The sequence below is a fragment of the Ictidomys tridecemlineatus genome, chromosome 4 (genome assembly GCF_052094955.1).
Source record: "Ictidomys tridecemlineatus isolate mIctTri1 chromosome 4, mIctTri1.hap1, whole genome shotgun sequence".
In the NCBI taxonomy this organism is placed as follows: domain Eukaryota; kingdom Metazoa; phylum Chordata; class Mammalia; order Rodentia; family Sciuridae; genus Ictidomys; species Ictidomys tridecemlineatus.
In genome coordinates, this window is record NC_135480.1 from 134,754,314 (window position 1) to 134,769,819 (window position 15,506).

The 15,506-nt window shown below is 38.6% G+C and overlaps 1 protein-coding gene across 1 annotated transcript in view; it reads left to right on the forward strand.

The window, feature by feature from the left end:
• The window catches only part of LOC101971998 (guanine nucleotide-binding protein G(q) subunit alpha), a 279,733-nt gene that overhangs the window by 148,351 nt on the left and 115,876 nt on the right, over window positions 1-15,506 (forward strand). The gene's annotated exons all lie outside the window — the stretch shown is intronic.

A 15,506-nucleotide genomic window follows, 5' to 3' on the forward strand; every position in this document is an offset into this window, starting at 1 on the left:
TGAACCCAGAATTCATAGAAAGGGCTACACTCGAGAGTCAGGATTGTTTACCTTTATGTGTGTTCTGTGTAGTTTCGTACCTAGCTGTCACATTTCACTTTGTTCACAAAGGAAGACTTCTTTTCTCCTCAGGGCCACTTGGTCATGGAATCATATCATGGATCGAGTCCAACGTGCTTTCCTTTTGTTGACCATGCTCCATCTGTCATGTGAATATAATCTTAATAAATGATGATGTGACTGCAACATTTCAAACCAGACATTCAATTAATAATGTTTTAGTAAGACCCTATTATATATCTAGGGCACAACTCTGGGACTTACTGGGGATCTTTTATTTCTTTATTAATACTCAGCCATGAAAAGAAGAGAATTTTAAATGGTTTAAAAGGAGCAAAAATAATGTAAATTAGAAGTACTTTAGGAAAGGAAAACAATATTTGTGATGTAAGGAATTTAGAACCTGGTGCTGGCTTCTATAGAATTTTCCATTTAGTTAAGGAAGATGAAGGAGTAATTAAACTAACAAAAAAGTCCTGATGTATTGATGGGCCAAAATGATTGGTACATGAGTGGTCTGAGAGTAGGTCTGTTTTATTTATATTTTTCATTTTTGCAGTGCTGGGTATCAAAACCAGAACTCACACATTGCTAGGTGTGTAATTTACCATTGAGCTACCCATACCCAGTCCCAGAAACTCTGTTTTCAACTAGTGTGGTCTTCAAACTCAGTAACTGCTTTAAAATTCAGTATGGAAAATAATCTTTTAATTCTCAGTCTAAGATTACAAAACATGAATATATTTTTCTTTTAATTTGTAAAAAGTTTTTAAGTTGATCCATAATATAAATATATTAAAAAATACTGTTTACTAATTAACTTTTTTAGAAAATACTCTAGATGACTACCACTATTTTTCCAAAAATGGTATCATATGCCTTCGTTTTAGAAGTTTGTATTTTAATTTAGACAAAACTTCGATCAAATTTTATATTAGCTAATTTCTATGCTTATGTTCATTTTTCAGCTTGAGATAGTAATGTTTAATATACATTTTAACAACTACTCAGTTTTTATATTTTTTTGTAATTTATTGCAGTATGCATCTATCAAATTACTGTGTGAAATTTTTAGATAAGTACTCTTGATTGGGTTATTTTGTTAATCAGTATGTTTACTATAGTTGAGTGATAATTTACTTAGCTTTAACAGTCAAAAAGGAACAGTGAGATTGTAAGTAACCATCTTAACTATGGTATAGCTTTATTTTTATTAAAAAATAATTTAAATCACTGCCCAGCCTTTTTTTTTTTATCAGCTATTCGTAAATAATTGTGATGAAGGAGAAGTAATCAAGTATGATTGCTCCCTCTCTTTCCAGGGATATTAGAATCAAATATAATTATCTGTGTCCTCATTGAACTTTATATAAATTAATAAGGTATTAGCAGTTTAATGTATACAGTTAGCTCTTTATATCCATGGGTTCTGCATCTTTGGATTCAACCATCTGCAGATTGAAAATATTCAGGAAAAATTTTCATCTGTACTAAAAATGTACAGACCTTTTACCCTTGTCATTATTCCCTAATCAACTCAGCGTAACAATTATTTATGTAATAGTTACACTTTAAGTATTATAATTAATCTAGAGATAATTTAAAGTATACAGGAAGGATGTACCTAAGTTATATGCAGATATTTGAGTATATGTGGATTTTGGCATCCAAGGTGGGTCCTGGAATCAATTCCTCCCCAATAGTGAGGGATGACTGCATATTCCTCTAGTAGGCTTTCCTAGAGTTGAGATTGTGTTCTTCATCATCATTTTATTCTCAACACCTGAAATAGTACCCAGCACAGAGTATTCTTTAGCAACCCTTGACTGAATGAATGAAATAAGAAGTATTTCTAAAGCTAATTTCTAATCAACCTCATCTAACCCTTTATCACTTTCAAGCATTTATCTTAGAATACAAGATATTATTTGAGGTGATTTAATTTCTTTTCTTATGGATGGAAGAGAGCTGAGATCGAGATGCAGAATTGACTTGCCAAATGACACAGAGCCAGTGTCTGGTGGAGCTGGGCATCTTGTTCCCACCTCACTCCTGCCACTCTCTGTGGATCACTTAGCCATCTCTTCAACAGTTAAATGTGTTATGTGGTTGGCCATGCTGCTTTTCCACATACTGTTCTGAGGACTTTGCTCCTTGGTATTTAAAGTGTTAGCTGGGTTATCCAGAACAACACTTTATAAACAAGGCTGACATCTAGGGTAGCCAGAAAGTTCCTGAAGTTTCAGGCTGCAGATAAAATGCAAATAGCTTTCTTACTATATATAAGTTTAGAAAGTTCACAATAATGTGTAGGGGAGGATGAGAAAAGTAACCCTTTTATTTCCATGATATTATGGGTCACATATTGTTTCTTAATGAATATTCTGAAAAAGTATACACAGTGTATTTTGAACTGATATTATACCATCTCTTTTTTTTTGGGCGGGGGGAGGGGTGGGGCACTAGGGATTGAACCCAGGGCCTGTGCATGCTAAACACAAGTTCTACCACTGAGTCAAATTGACCCTTAACTTGGTGGTTGGCCTCAAGTAGCCTTGCAGGTAGAAAGAGTGCATTAATAGTTTACTGACAAATGTAGAGATGTCCTAGGATTAAATAAATTTGACTTTGTTTGCAACTTAGAGTACATTAATAGTTTACTGACAAATGTAGAGATGTCCTAGGATTAAATAAATTTGACTTTGTTTGCAACTTAGAGTAAAAACGAATTTATTTTCTTTTGTTAGAAAAAAGCTGAACAATGAGGTTGTAGGGCATGATTCTGAGTTCCAGAAAGGGCACTCTCAAAATGCCTTAGAGTAGAGTCTATTTACAAAGGGGCTGGCTCCACCAAAGGTATAGGCTTAGGAACCAGCTGGGAGATGTGGGGATCTGGTAGTAGTATTTTGCCTCTCCTGTGCCGGAAAGGAGAATGTGAAACACACTTGGAAAAGAATTTATTAGTTTCTTGTTGTTACTATAAGAAGTTACCACAAACTTGGCAGTTTAAAGCAACATGGGACGTCTGGAAGTCATAAGTGTGAACTGGGTCATAACAGGCCAAACTGAAGTTGTCAGCAGGGTTCTGTGCTCCTTTCTGGAGGCTCTGGGAGAGAACCCAAACACTGAAATAAGTAAAACACAGTAGATCTGATTACCTAGATGACCACTAAGTGATTGTTAGTTGGTTAATATATGTAGTATGCATACACTGGCATGATGCATGTCCCAGGCAGGACAGAGTGAGAGAGTATGAGGTTTCATTATGAGACTTGGAACAATGGGCAACTTAAAACTTGTGAATTGTTTATTTCTCAAATTTTTTATTTAATATATTTGGACTGTAGTTTACTGTAGGTAACTAAAACCATAGAAGTGAAGCTGCAGATAAGAAGGAACTACTCTTAAATGTTCTGCCTTCCAATCTTCTGCCAAGGTTTTTATACCAATGAATGGAGCTGAGAAGGCACAGGGATAGCATTGATGCTATATAGTCCATAGAGGGATCACATGGAGGAGGGAGAAGAGGGGACCAGGAGCACACTGAAGTTATTCCATACAAGAACAAACTGTAGGCATTTTGGCTTTTTTAAATGTTTTTGTTTTTGAGTTGCAAACTTCTGGGCCCAAACAATCCTCCCACCCTCAGCCTCACAAGTGCTGGGACTGCTGGTGCACACCACCATGCCTGGTGTCTTTCAGGTCTTGTTTCCCAAAAGATCACTGATCTCAGAATGGTTTTCTAGTTGGTCATTGTTAATAAGATACCTATCATTGAGCCAAATAGAAGAAGCCATATTATTGTTTTGCATTTCAGCTTGTTTCTTTTTTTGTTTTCAAGTATTTAGTAATTATTCCTTAAGTGAGCCCACCTTTTGTTGCATCATGCTGTTAAGAGAAGATACATGTGTATTCACAGAGACCTGGAATTTTTCTGTTGCCCCATGCTTCCCCTGTCAATGACATTACTTGGTGTGGCCTCCAGAGGCCTCTCAAGGTGTTTTCTCTTCCTATATTGACAGTCTAGAAACATTATAGCACAGTGTTCCTGAATGGGAGCATTGTAATATTTGGGAGAGGACAAATCTTCCTTGAGTGGGTACTGCCCATTCTGTTGCAGGATATTTAAAATTCTTGGTCCTCAACTATTCAGTGTCAGTAGTACTCCATTGTCATTGCAGTAAAGAAAATACCTTTGGGAGCTGGTGGTGGTGATCATCCTTCATTGACAATTCCAGCAGTGAGGTGGGTAATTTTAAGAACCAGACTAACCTCCCCAATCTCGGATAAATTAGTGTCTCCTAAACTTGGTTTTCTCATCTATAAATCAAGGATAATAATGGTATCTGCTTCTTCAGGTTGCAGGAAAGCATACGAGGTATATTTCTGGAGCATTGTCTGGTGGGGAAATCATTCAGAATTCTGGACTGCTTGAGCCCCAGCATTGAGAGCACATGGAAACCAGATACTGGTGAAGCTGCCTTTACTGGCTAATTGCACACCAACCCTGTCTGACCCCATGTGTACTCCACCAGGGCTGTGCTTCTGAGAAATCTAGATTTTGCACTATGGGAGCCTTGATAGGAGATCTCAGCCTAAGAATATTTTATGACTTTTGTTACATGGGCAAGAATATAAAGTTAGCCTCCTTTGAAAAATTTTGCATGAAACCACACTTAATCCTTTTTTAACCTTCCTCCCTTTATAAAGGATAAATTGCAGATGTCTTTGCATTTATTTAGGGATTTTTTTTCTCAAAAATTTAAATGTTTTTACCACTACTTTCTTCACTAAATCCAGCATAAAAAGTATAATTTTGCTAACTTACAAGTGGCTTGCTAAGACCAAGTGTGCTTTCCTTTTTAAGGCTCAAAATAGCTGCAAGATAGGTTCATCCTACATAGCTAGCCTTAGACTTCTACATAGCTGGCCTTAGACTTCATTGCATTCTATCTGGAAGGTGCTAGTGTAAAGGTGCTTTATATATATATATATTTAAATATATATATTTAAATCTTGGTTTCCATTTAAAAAGTGCTGTTCTACATTCTATCCATATCTACAAATGAATATACAAATGGACCTAATTTTCTTGACCTTTAGATTTTTGTTTTAGTCAGCTTTTCACTGTTGTGACTAAATAACCTGATCAGAACAGTTTTGGGGAAGGAAGTTTATTTAAGCGCTCACAGTTTTAAGAGTTCTTAGTCCATAGAAAGAAAGCCTGCTCCATTCCTGGGGACTCAGGAAGCTAAACATTCCAGCTGAAGAGTGTGGCAGAGGGAAGCAGCTTATGTGGTGATCAGAAAGCAGAGAGGTAGAAGAGTCAGATACAAATATATACCCAAAGCCACACCCAAGTTCCCACCTCCTCCGCCCTACCACTTGAGTTACCACTCAGTTAATGTCTATCAGGGGATTACTTCACTGATTTTGTTAAGACTCTTATAACCCAAACATATCTCCTCTGAAATTTCTTTGCTTTGTCTCACACATGAGCTTTTGTGTGTTTTTTTTTGGGGGGGGGTGTACCACATCTAAACCATAACAATCTTCTTATAACTGTGAGTCTTAAAAGTCACCAGGGTTTAGAGTTGATGTCTTTAAGTTAAAATACCACCAATGTTGGTTTTTTTAAAAAATATTTTTGGCAGGACTTGGACATAATAACTTTATTTATTTTTATGTGGTGCTGAGGATCAAATCCAGTGCTTTCCATGTGCTAAACAAGTGTTCTGCCAGAGCCACAACACCAGCCCCCACAACTGTATTTTTCCTTTAAAGATTCACACGAACAGAGGTGAATTAAAAAAAAAATACTGGTTTCAAGTTTTGTAGAAATGAGTGATCCAACTGCATACATTTTTTAAATTATTGATTCTTCTTTAGTTATTCATGACAGTAGAATCCACTGTGATATAATTTTATAAGCATGGAATATATCTTATTCTAATTAGAATCCCATTCTTGTGGACGTACATGATGGTGAGATTCACTCTGTTGTATTCATATATGTACATAGGAGAATTGTGTCAGATTCATTCTACTGTGGATATGCTTTTTATTATACACTGTGTAGCTAAACAGATAAATGGGTCAAAGTGTGGGATTGCTTTCATGAAATTATTAAATATACCATTTTTTCATGCTTCCCCTCTTCTGTAGGTACAGCAAAACAATCCATTAAGAGAATGAATAGAATAACTCTTCTTATTGTACTGTAAGGATGTACATTTATTAGCTTTAATTTCTGAATGTGTGAAGGGTCATAGTCATGTTATAGAATAGTAATAAGAAAGGACTATGTACAAAGGGACTTGGGAAAACTGGGAGTTAGCATTAGAGCAGCTATTGGTACTCACACAAGTAATGTCAGCATGGGGGACCATTTGGGTAGGAGCAGCCAGGACTCTGCTACTATGATGTATATAGGGCAAAATAGTCAAAGAAATGAGTATCAACAGCCAATGTGGTGTGGGGATACTAAGGTACTAACAGAAATGGGGAAATCTGGAAGAGGTCAAGGGAAGGAATGAACTGACATGAGATGCCCACAGACTCCTACAAAGCAATTTCAGGTGTTTTGGAGGTGGGTGAGGGCTGGAGAAGCAGGTGATTGTACAGCTCAGAGAATGGCCACTGTGGTGAAAGCAGTTGGTGTGGAGAGAAAACATGTGGCTGGAGAGTGATCACACACAGGGGTCAGTTAAGAGCAGGGAAAGCAGAAGGGGAGAAAGGAGGCATGGCTGCAGGACCTGGTGGGAACAAGGCAGTAGTTCCAAGAAGAAAGTGACTTTGGTGTCAGACACTATAGAGAAGGATCAAGACTGAGGATAGGCAGTAGGATGGTGTGCAGAGACCCCTAAATGGTCTGTATTGGTGCACTGAGAACAGATGGAGAGAGGGCAAAGAGAATAGTGAAGACAGTCTCTGATTTGGTGGTGAAATGAAGATATTAGTGATCACTACAAAATTAGCCCAATTTGGGGCTAATTTTCAGGAGTAGAGATCCCTCCTTTCCTGATTTTCTCACTGCTATCGATGTAAAAACATTGATCTCCAACTGGGTCTGGTTGTGTTTTACGTGGAAGAGCTTGCCCAGGTTGCATGATGGTAGCCACGTCTCTGAACTGAGGCCCAGTAGTAGAAGTGAAACACAATCCGTACTACTGCTGGGTCGGGAGACTCAACGCCATGACTGGGCCAGAGCTGATAGCCATTCCTTCCCCTAGACTCCTGCATCCACCCTCCTGTGCTACTTGGCAAGGTTGGGGTAAGCAGAGAGCACAACTGTAGAAAGCAGAAAGGGTAGATTCAAAGGCAGGTTTGTAATGGAAATGCTTCAGTAACTTTCCTACTTGGTACTTGCTTTCATCCATGGGCTCTTTGTAAATCAGGTCCTGGAACAAACAGAGCTGACAGCTCTGTTTAAAAAAGCTTTTGGGGAGTTTGTAAGGAAATAAAAAGAACCCTAATGCTATGTGAAACATGTAACCACATTTCAAAACTAGAAGGGAAAAAAGCCTTTATTGCCTTCTCATCATGCTTTGTCTATAAATTATTTTTTTCATTAAGTTAAACAGAAGAAAAGAAAATAGCCTTTTAAAGAGTAGAAAGGTTTTCCTTTTATTTAACAGGCATTAGCACGCAGGGCAGGAATTTAGGTAGATACTTCCTTCTCTTCTTTCCTTCTAGGCAGAAGTCCTTTTAGGTTGAAATACAGTGTGTAATACTGTGCATGATCTGCATGCCTGCAGGTTGAACAAAGATCTAGGTAAGAAGTGTAATTTTCTTTAAAATGGCAATTCTGTATTCTCACAGAGCTAAGACAAGAAGGTCCAGTTCTAGATGCCTGTTGAAAGTGATGGGATTTCACAATGGAGCATTCCATGTCTGGTAAAGAAAGGGGCCTGAGGTAACGAGATGCTCATGCCGTGCAGATTGGCATGTTAGGGTTTTTACCTACTTGATCTCTGATGGGTCTGATTATTTCTGCCCTGCCTTGCCTAGAGTGCCCTGCTTTCCCATGGCATTAGATAGGTGGTAGTGGCATAACATCACCAAGGTTAGCTCTGCTTTTCACAAGGAGCAAGAAGGCAAGGGCTCAGTGACAGAGGGAATTTGAAAGAGACATGGGTGCAGCACTAACACCTCTGATTCCACAGGCAATTTCTATTTTCTTCACAAAACTTCTTTTCAATTACACAAAGAAATATTTAAAAGACTGGCTAATATGATGTCATGTTTAAGTAATTTTTTAATTTATTTCATGTTATTGTTTTTGCAAGGTTAAACAGTGAGGAAGAAACAAAGGCTTAATTGATACACAGCCTAATTATTCCTGGAGTAATTTTTAATTGCCTGTTGAGCAAACCCATTTAGAAATTACTCAGATTATATATCATAAAACACTTTTAAAATAATTACATAAAAAAATCTCCTTAAATTGGAAAGGTAGTCACTCCTATCCTTTCACTTCTACTGTAGTCATATTGAAAGAGTTCAGTATGTGTTTCCAAAGTCTAGGGTAAAGCCCAGTCCCCTTAAGAAGTTCTTCATCAGAAAATAATCTTTTAGATGTTACCTGCTGCCAGTTGTAACTTATTATGTATGAAATACTGATATAATTCACCTATTCAAAAAAATCATTTTCCAGTTTGTTAAAAGATTGAGCTAATCTACTTAATTGCTTACTAGTAGTAATATACCCCCCAACAATCTTTCTTCATATAAGTATATATATATCATATGTATAATATATATATCTCCCAATTCCTTTATGCAACACATCAGTCATTCGCATGTGAAATGTTCATCTCCTTTTCTGGGGGCTATTGCAGTTGGCTTTCACAGGGACAGGCAGAGTCCTGTGCCACAAAATGGAGAATCTTCTAGACTTGGAGGATCACTCCAACATACCGTAGATCACAGCCTTTGGCCCACAGCAGTCAGAAAACAAAGCTGCTTGTGTAGGCCTGGGAATGCCTTTCTTTGAAAAGCTGTCATTGCCAATGCCAAAATAGAAGTGAAGTTTAGGTTACTTATCCATTCAACAAATATTTGATAGATCAAGTTCATGAACCAAAGCTAGTGCCAGGAATTAGTTGTACCCTGTGTTAGTTTTCTTTTGACTAGAAGAAAACTAGTTGTTCTTTTTGACTTGAAGTTTTATTGTATGTTTATGTTGACTAAGGTATGTTTAAAATATAAGAACTAAATTAAGATGGTTTTCTGTATTTGATGAAAAATATAAAATATCTGTGGTTGCTTCTGATTGATTTACTTACATTGTAGTCCTCATATCATAGCCCAGCATGATGTAAAGCAAATGGAAAAGGACTTTTCTTTTGAGTTCATTTTATTGGATTTTATAGGTAGGTAGTGAAATTGAGTTTCACAGTGAAACTAAAACCTAGCTTCTTTGCTGTTAAATGTTTTAATAGGTGAGCATCATCAGCAATGACATATCTTTTCTTGCTTTGACTAATCATGTTTGTTTCTGCATATTTATTTGTGGGATTTTTATTCCATGGTAAACATGTTCTATGTTTTCAAGTGGTATAGACCTCATTTCAAAGAGGTTAAAGTGGAAAAAACAAAGAAGAGATAATGAGCTCATTAACAGGTATAGCAAGCAAAATCAAAATGTAGACCTGTAAATTATTCCATTAGGTCTAACTTAAGGTGATCAGTTCTTATTTCTCATGAGACAGTCTGTGTTCATTAGCTTTGGCCTCTTTAGCAACCCTTTAAACACATTAATCTCTGGACTGAAAGTGGCTAAAAAAAGCAAACAAAACTGAGTACTTTTCTAGAAGCTCACTCCTTAGGCCCCAATACTATATAGTTATGGGACTACATTTTAGAATAGACAAGGTATATGGATATAAAAATACACAGAATATAAGGGAGGCATATGACCCACATGAAATAATGGCTTTATATCTTTGGTTGCAGGATAAAAATCAAAAAGAGGTTCTTCTAATTTAGGTTCAAAAATAGTTTGAACCCATAACTCATTTTCTCCCTATAGCAATGGCTTGTCATTATCATGTCAACAGATTTCAGCACGATCTGTCCTCTTGCCTGCAGGCGCTCCAAAATTCATTTAGGTGGTTTATGTAACAGTGGAAAGATTCTTAGAAATAGGACAGGGTGGATATAAGATAATTGCTTTTTTTCTGATGAAATGGTGCCTTTGATTTTTTTGTAGTAATTTCACAAAGATCCTAAATTGAAATTTAATGGAATAATAGGACACACAGGAGTAGCTGTTTTCTGTACTATACCTAGTATGTCTGTATCTGTGACCTATGGTTATGCATATCTTAGGTTTATTTTCCAAATTGCTAGTTGATCATGATCACTCAGGGCTTGGCCCCAAATCAAGAATCACTGTGATGCTGCTGATCAATTTGTACTGTCAGGAAGACTATGGAATTCTTAAAGAGAATGTTTCCTTGGTTTGTTTTCATGGCAGATGGTTTTTATCCTGATATTCACCAAAGTCAGTCTCTGAAAATTCATCCAGGAATGTAAATAATAACCAACAACAACAACAATATACCACCAAGCATTTTGTGCTCCACTCTCTCAGTACTATTTATATGTGCTGTTTCATCTAGGCCCTATAAGTCCCTTTAAGATAATTACTGCTACTATACATTGTCAGATGAGGAAGTAAGAAGTTAGTAGTGTACTCAACAGCCACATGGTAACCTAACTCCAGCCAGATGTGACTTTTGACTGCTGACACATTTTTTTGGGATTAAAAGACCCATGAAGAAAAGGGTGTATAGTGTACTCTTTTCCTTAATTTTCTTGTTTACCCTCTTCTCTCTCTCTTTTCCTTTTCTAAAAATATCATCACTTTTTATAGAAGGGGAAAATAAGATGTTCTTTTCTCCATTTGTGATGTTTGAAGGTATGTTCTACAAGAGCTGCTATTTTGCACTGTGCCTTACCACTGATTGTCAGGGTATTCTTCAACCTTACTTTGTTTTCTTCTTGCTAAAATTAAGATGATGTGACCTCCATCCTGCCATCCATGTACTAATGAGGGATTGGTGTCAAGGTCTTTTAGCTCCTTAGAGAAAGTTTACTTGTAAATTCAAGGCCAGGGATATAATTGTAAATACAAAACTGTGAGATTTCCTCATTAGACACTGACATTCCTGAGTGACTTCAAAAGGTGCTGTTTCAAAGGACACAAGTAGGAGAAAGAACACTGTGCAAGGAGTCACATTGCCCCAAAGAGGATTAGGGATACTTCCAAGAGATAGTGTGTGTGCACTTGGGTGTAAATTTACATTGCCATGAAGGGCTAGGAGAGCCAGTTCTTTAAATGCTGCTGTGGGTGAAAGATCACACAGCTGGGGTGTGAAAGCAATAGCTGCACACACCTTTTTCAGCAGGCCTGGGGCCCTGGGGTCTTGGCAAGCAAAGCAGGTTGGTTACAGGTTGCCATGGTTATTCTACACTATCACACCCCATCCCTTTCCTCCTTGTTTGGCTGAGGCACTTGTACCTGGCACTCTGAGTGTCCAGAGACAGGACTGTCCTAACTGGGCACAGTAGTCAGGGGACACAGAAACACATGGAATCTGCAGCAGTACATGCAGGGCAGAATGGAGTGTTTTCTTCTCTGTGCTGCCTAAGGACTTGTGTACAGGCAAATCAACCCTGCCCCCTGTGTTTTGAAATTTTGGCACTTTTCCCTCTTTCATGTTCTTTTTCATCAAGTGTGAACTTCTTATTCTATGTCAGCAGTTGATCCCCATTACAAATAATCTGCAGCAAAAATCGTTTTCCATATCCTATTGACTTTGGCACCTGCTCAGTTTACTTAAGCACTTAGTTGTTAAGAACAAGAGTCTTTGCTGATTTTTACCCAGAGCTGGAGAGAAAAACTTTTAAGCCAAAAAAATTAAAAAATAACCTTCCTGTGGAACAATATTTCTAAAGGGAGGTGCTGGCTCAGTTGGTAATGGGGTGTTCATTGCATGAGACTAGAAAATGATGGAGCTGAGAGAAAAGGGACCTTTGCAGCAAATGAAGTAAAGCAGGAACAAATTAAAGTAAGCAGAGCAAATTTCCCATGATGTGTGGCTGCCAGCATTTGTAAAAACTAACCCTCAGAATGGGACTGTATAGTGAAGGGGTCCTCAAATTGAAACTGATAGGAGGGACAGGCAGGAACACAATTACTAGAGCAGAGATGTGCAACAAATGGTTGGAGAGAGAGAAGATCAAAAGCAGAACAATTAGAAGGGTGATGTTAAGACAGTCTCCACTGGTCCACTGAATTTGCATCCCTTTTCTGGGACCTATGTGAGCATAAGAATGACCTAAGAGCCCAAGTCTAACTGTGTTTGCTGATCTTGGCTCCCCATGCAAAACTGCCCAGAACAGTGATAAAATGGCATGTATCAGAAGACTTAATCATAGAACATTTTAAATTCTATGGTGGGGAAGGAGGCAAATCTTACATGGTGGGTATCATGCTTTGAAGGAGCTTTAATCAATCCCCCACAGCTTTTGTTGAACATTGAGAGAAAACAGTGGTTTGTTTATTTATATTTTAATGTTGTACTGAGTATAGAACCCAGTGCCTCACATGTGCTAGGTAAGTGCTCTACCACTAAGCTAGAACCCCAGTGAGAAAACAGTTTTTTATCTAAAAACCTGGCTCCCAGTCTTTTCCTCTCAGATTTTAGGCCACTATACAAATTGGCTGGATTTTCCTCCCTCATCTTGGAAACAACCTTGTTTGGTAAAATAAGTATGTATGTGTAAATTTATAAAGGCAAGTTTGTATGGAAAGACGTGATATGAAATTCCACACACCTCTGAAGGTCGAGGAGAGAGTGACATCTTCTCTTTCTCTTCCACTAAACATATTTACAAGGCATCAAGCACTTCATTAGGAGCTGAGAAAGGGAGAAGGAAAAGTGGTGGTCCCTGTACCAAGTGATGGTGGGAGAAGGGGCCTGGAGAGAATCATTAAGGGCTTCAGAAGTGGGAGGCCTTTGAATTGGTTTGAGAAGGGCATGTGGCAGTTTTTACAGATGGGCATGCAAGGAAGAGAACCTGAGGACAAAGTGTGGAGGTCTGAACAGGCTTGCCAGGATTGGGGAATTGAACTAAAGTCCAAATGGCTGCAATTAGAGAGCCAAGGAAGTGAGGAATGAGGAGACTGGAAAGTTCTACAGGGTTCCATTGAGAAACACTTTGTCTATGGATTGTGGGCAGCTGTGGGTGAGTTTTAGGCAGGTGACAGTGCCATTGACTTTATGCTCACTAGAAATAATCCTGTAGCATGGGAGCATGAATTTGGGAGAGACCTTCCTTATTGCAAGAAGATAATTACAGAAGCTGTTGCTATAGCCCAAATAGAAAAGCGTGAGTTCTAGATTCAAGGACATGGAGAGGAGATGGAGAGAAGGGAATTAATGAGCGATAAAAGAGCGATTGGATAGTAAGTGTTTACTAACTGGAAGTGGGGGATGCTGGAACTAAAAGTTTTAAGTTTTGGCAGAAGTGCATTGATGAATGAGGCACCATTGGCTCTGATGGATACAATAGGACGAAGATCAAGAGTTGTAGAGTATGGCAGGCAGATGAGGGATATGTTAGGACCTGTTGGGATAGAAGGTGCCTGTGGCCATCAAATGTAATAGACATTTGGCAGTACTGGCCTGATATTTAGGCGAAAAGTAAGGTGCTGTTGGTAGTTACAGAACAGGGAGAAAGCAGTATCAGCAAATCACAGAAAAATAGTTTTAGAGTGGTCAGTATCATCAAGAACTGCAGAGAAGACAAGTGAGAAAAGAATTGATATGGGGCTATTGCATCTGATTAGGTGGAAATGGAAGATAAATTGTGATAGTAAAGGGCAGGAAATGGTAGAAAAGCCAGTGTGGTGCACCATTTCCATTCAGTTAATCTGGAAGAAGGGAAAGCGCTGGCAGGTAAGGGATCTGTGGAATCGGTGTTAAACCAAAAGTGCTCCACATGGCTATTAATTGAACTCCCAACCCACCCCAATATCAAGGCTGTGATTGTGGCTTAGGAGAACTGGTACATTAGGAAGTCTAAAAAATCTTTGCTAAAGACTATTCATATTTCTATTTTTTTAAGTAGTTTTAGGATGTTTGTTTTGAGTTTTGTGTTTTAATTCACCCATCCCTGCAGTGAGATATTATGTTCCTTTCTGGAAAACCCTTGGGAGTCATCAGTCATCCTCTTATACAGTTAAATAAGTGATGTCCTTTGCTGTCGGCTAGAGCAAGGGGGGTGGGGGGGTGCTATTCTGTGACTCAGAGTTCTCATTCACGGCGTGTTGAGCAATGCTCTTGGTACTCGTGCCTAATAAAGCATGCCGAGGATGTTGTCACTGAGCTTGAATTCTCCTCAATGGGGCTGGATTCTGTCACCACACATTCCTTTTCATGCCACGCTGAGACATTTCTCAATGAAACATTTGTCCTCTTTTTCTTTATGAAGTCAAGATAGGTGCCTTCTCTAACATATCATTGCATTTTGCTGCTGAATATTTATCTCTGGTTCCAAGTTGGAGTTTTAATGTGGTTGGAGTATTTTCTTTTCTTTTTCTCTAACAAAGAACTCTCTGGAAGGTCTTCCATCCTCAAGCCCCATCCAGACTGCCTTAAGAGAGGCCAGAAACCATCCATAGTGCAACTTGTGATGCAGGCGTTGCCTGTGGTGAGAAGCCAATGCCACAGCCTGCAGAAGGGCAAAGCCTCAGCTCCCTGGATAGACTGCTTCTTGTTCCCACCACTAATTAATTGTCATCTCAGAAGGTAGTGAGACCAGTTGTTCCGGCACTGCCCTGGCCAGGCCAGCTCTGGAAGAAGTAGTGAGCTGCCAGCTTTTCTACATTTGGCCAGGAATCTGTATCCTGGCAGTCTGTTGGGGAAAACAAGCCAATTTGGGGTTTGAAATGCTGCCTCAAAGATGCCAGCAGTGGGTTTACTTGTTAAGAGAATTGCACCGTAAGACTCGAGTGAAATGGCTTGACAATCCATTTGAGTGATCTGAGATCAGACACATGAAAGTATGCAGTTTGCTTGGGATGTGCAAGCTACCCTAATCAAATGGGCCTGTGAGGACTTTGCATCTTAGGTCATCATTATCTCTATTCTTCACTTTCAACTTGAATGAGGAGGAAGAATGTAGTTTTAATATACATAAAATCTATGTGGAAAATGTTATCAGACCATGTTGGAAAAATAACTGTGATGAGACTTTTGGCACTGGCTGCATAGTGGCCCTAAGGAAACAGGATGTACATTGTTCAGGATGAAGACAGTAAAGCAGAAAAATCCCTTATGTGATTTGTCTAGGGTCCTCCTATATGGCTGGTTCTCAAATCCAGGGCATTCAAGATGGCTATATTACCTAACATCTACAATGACATGGGCTTA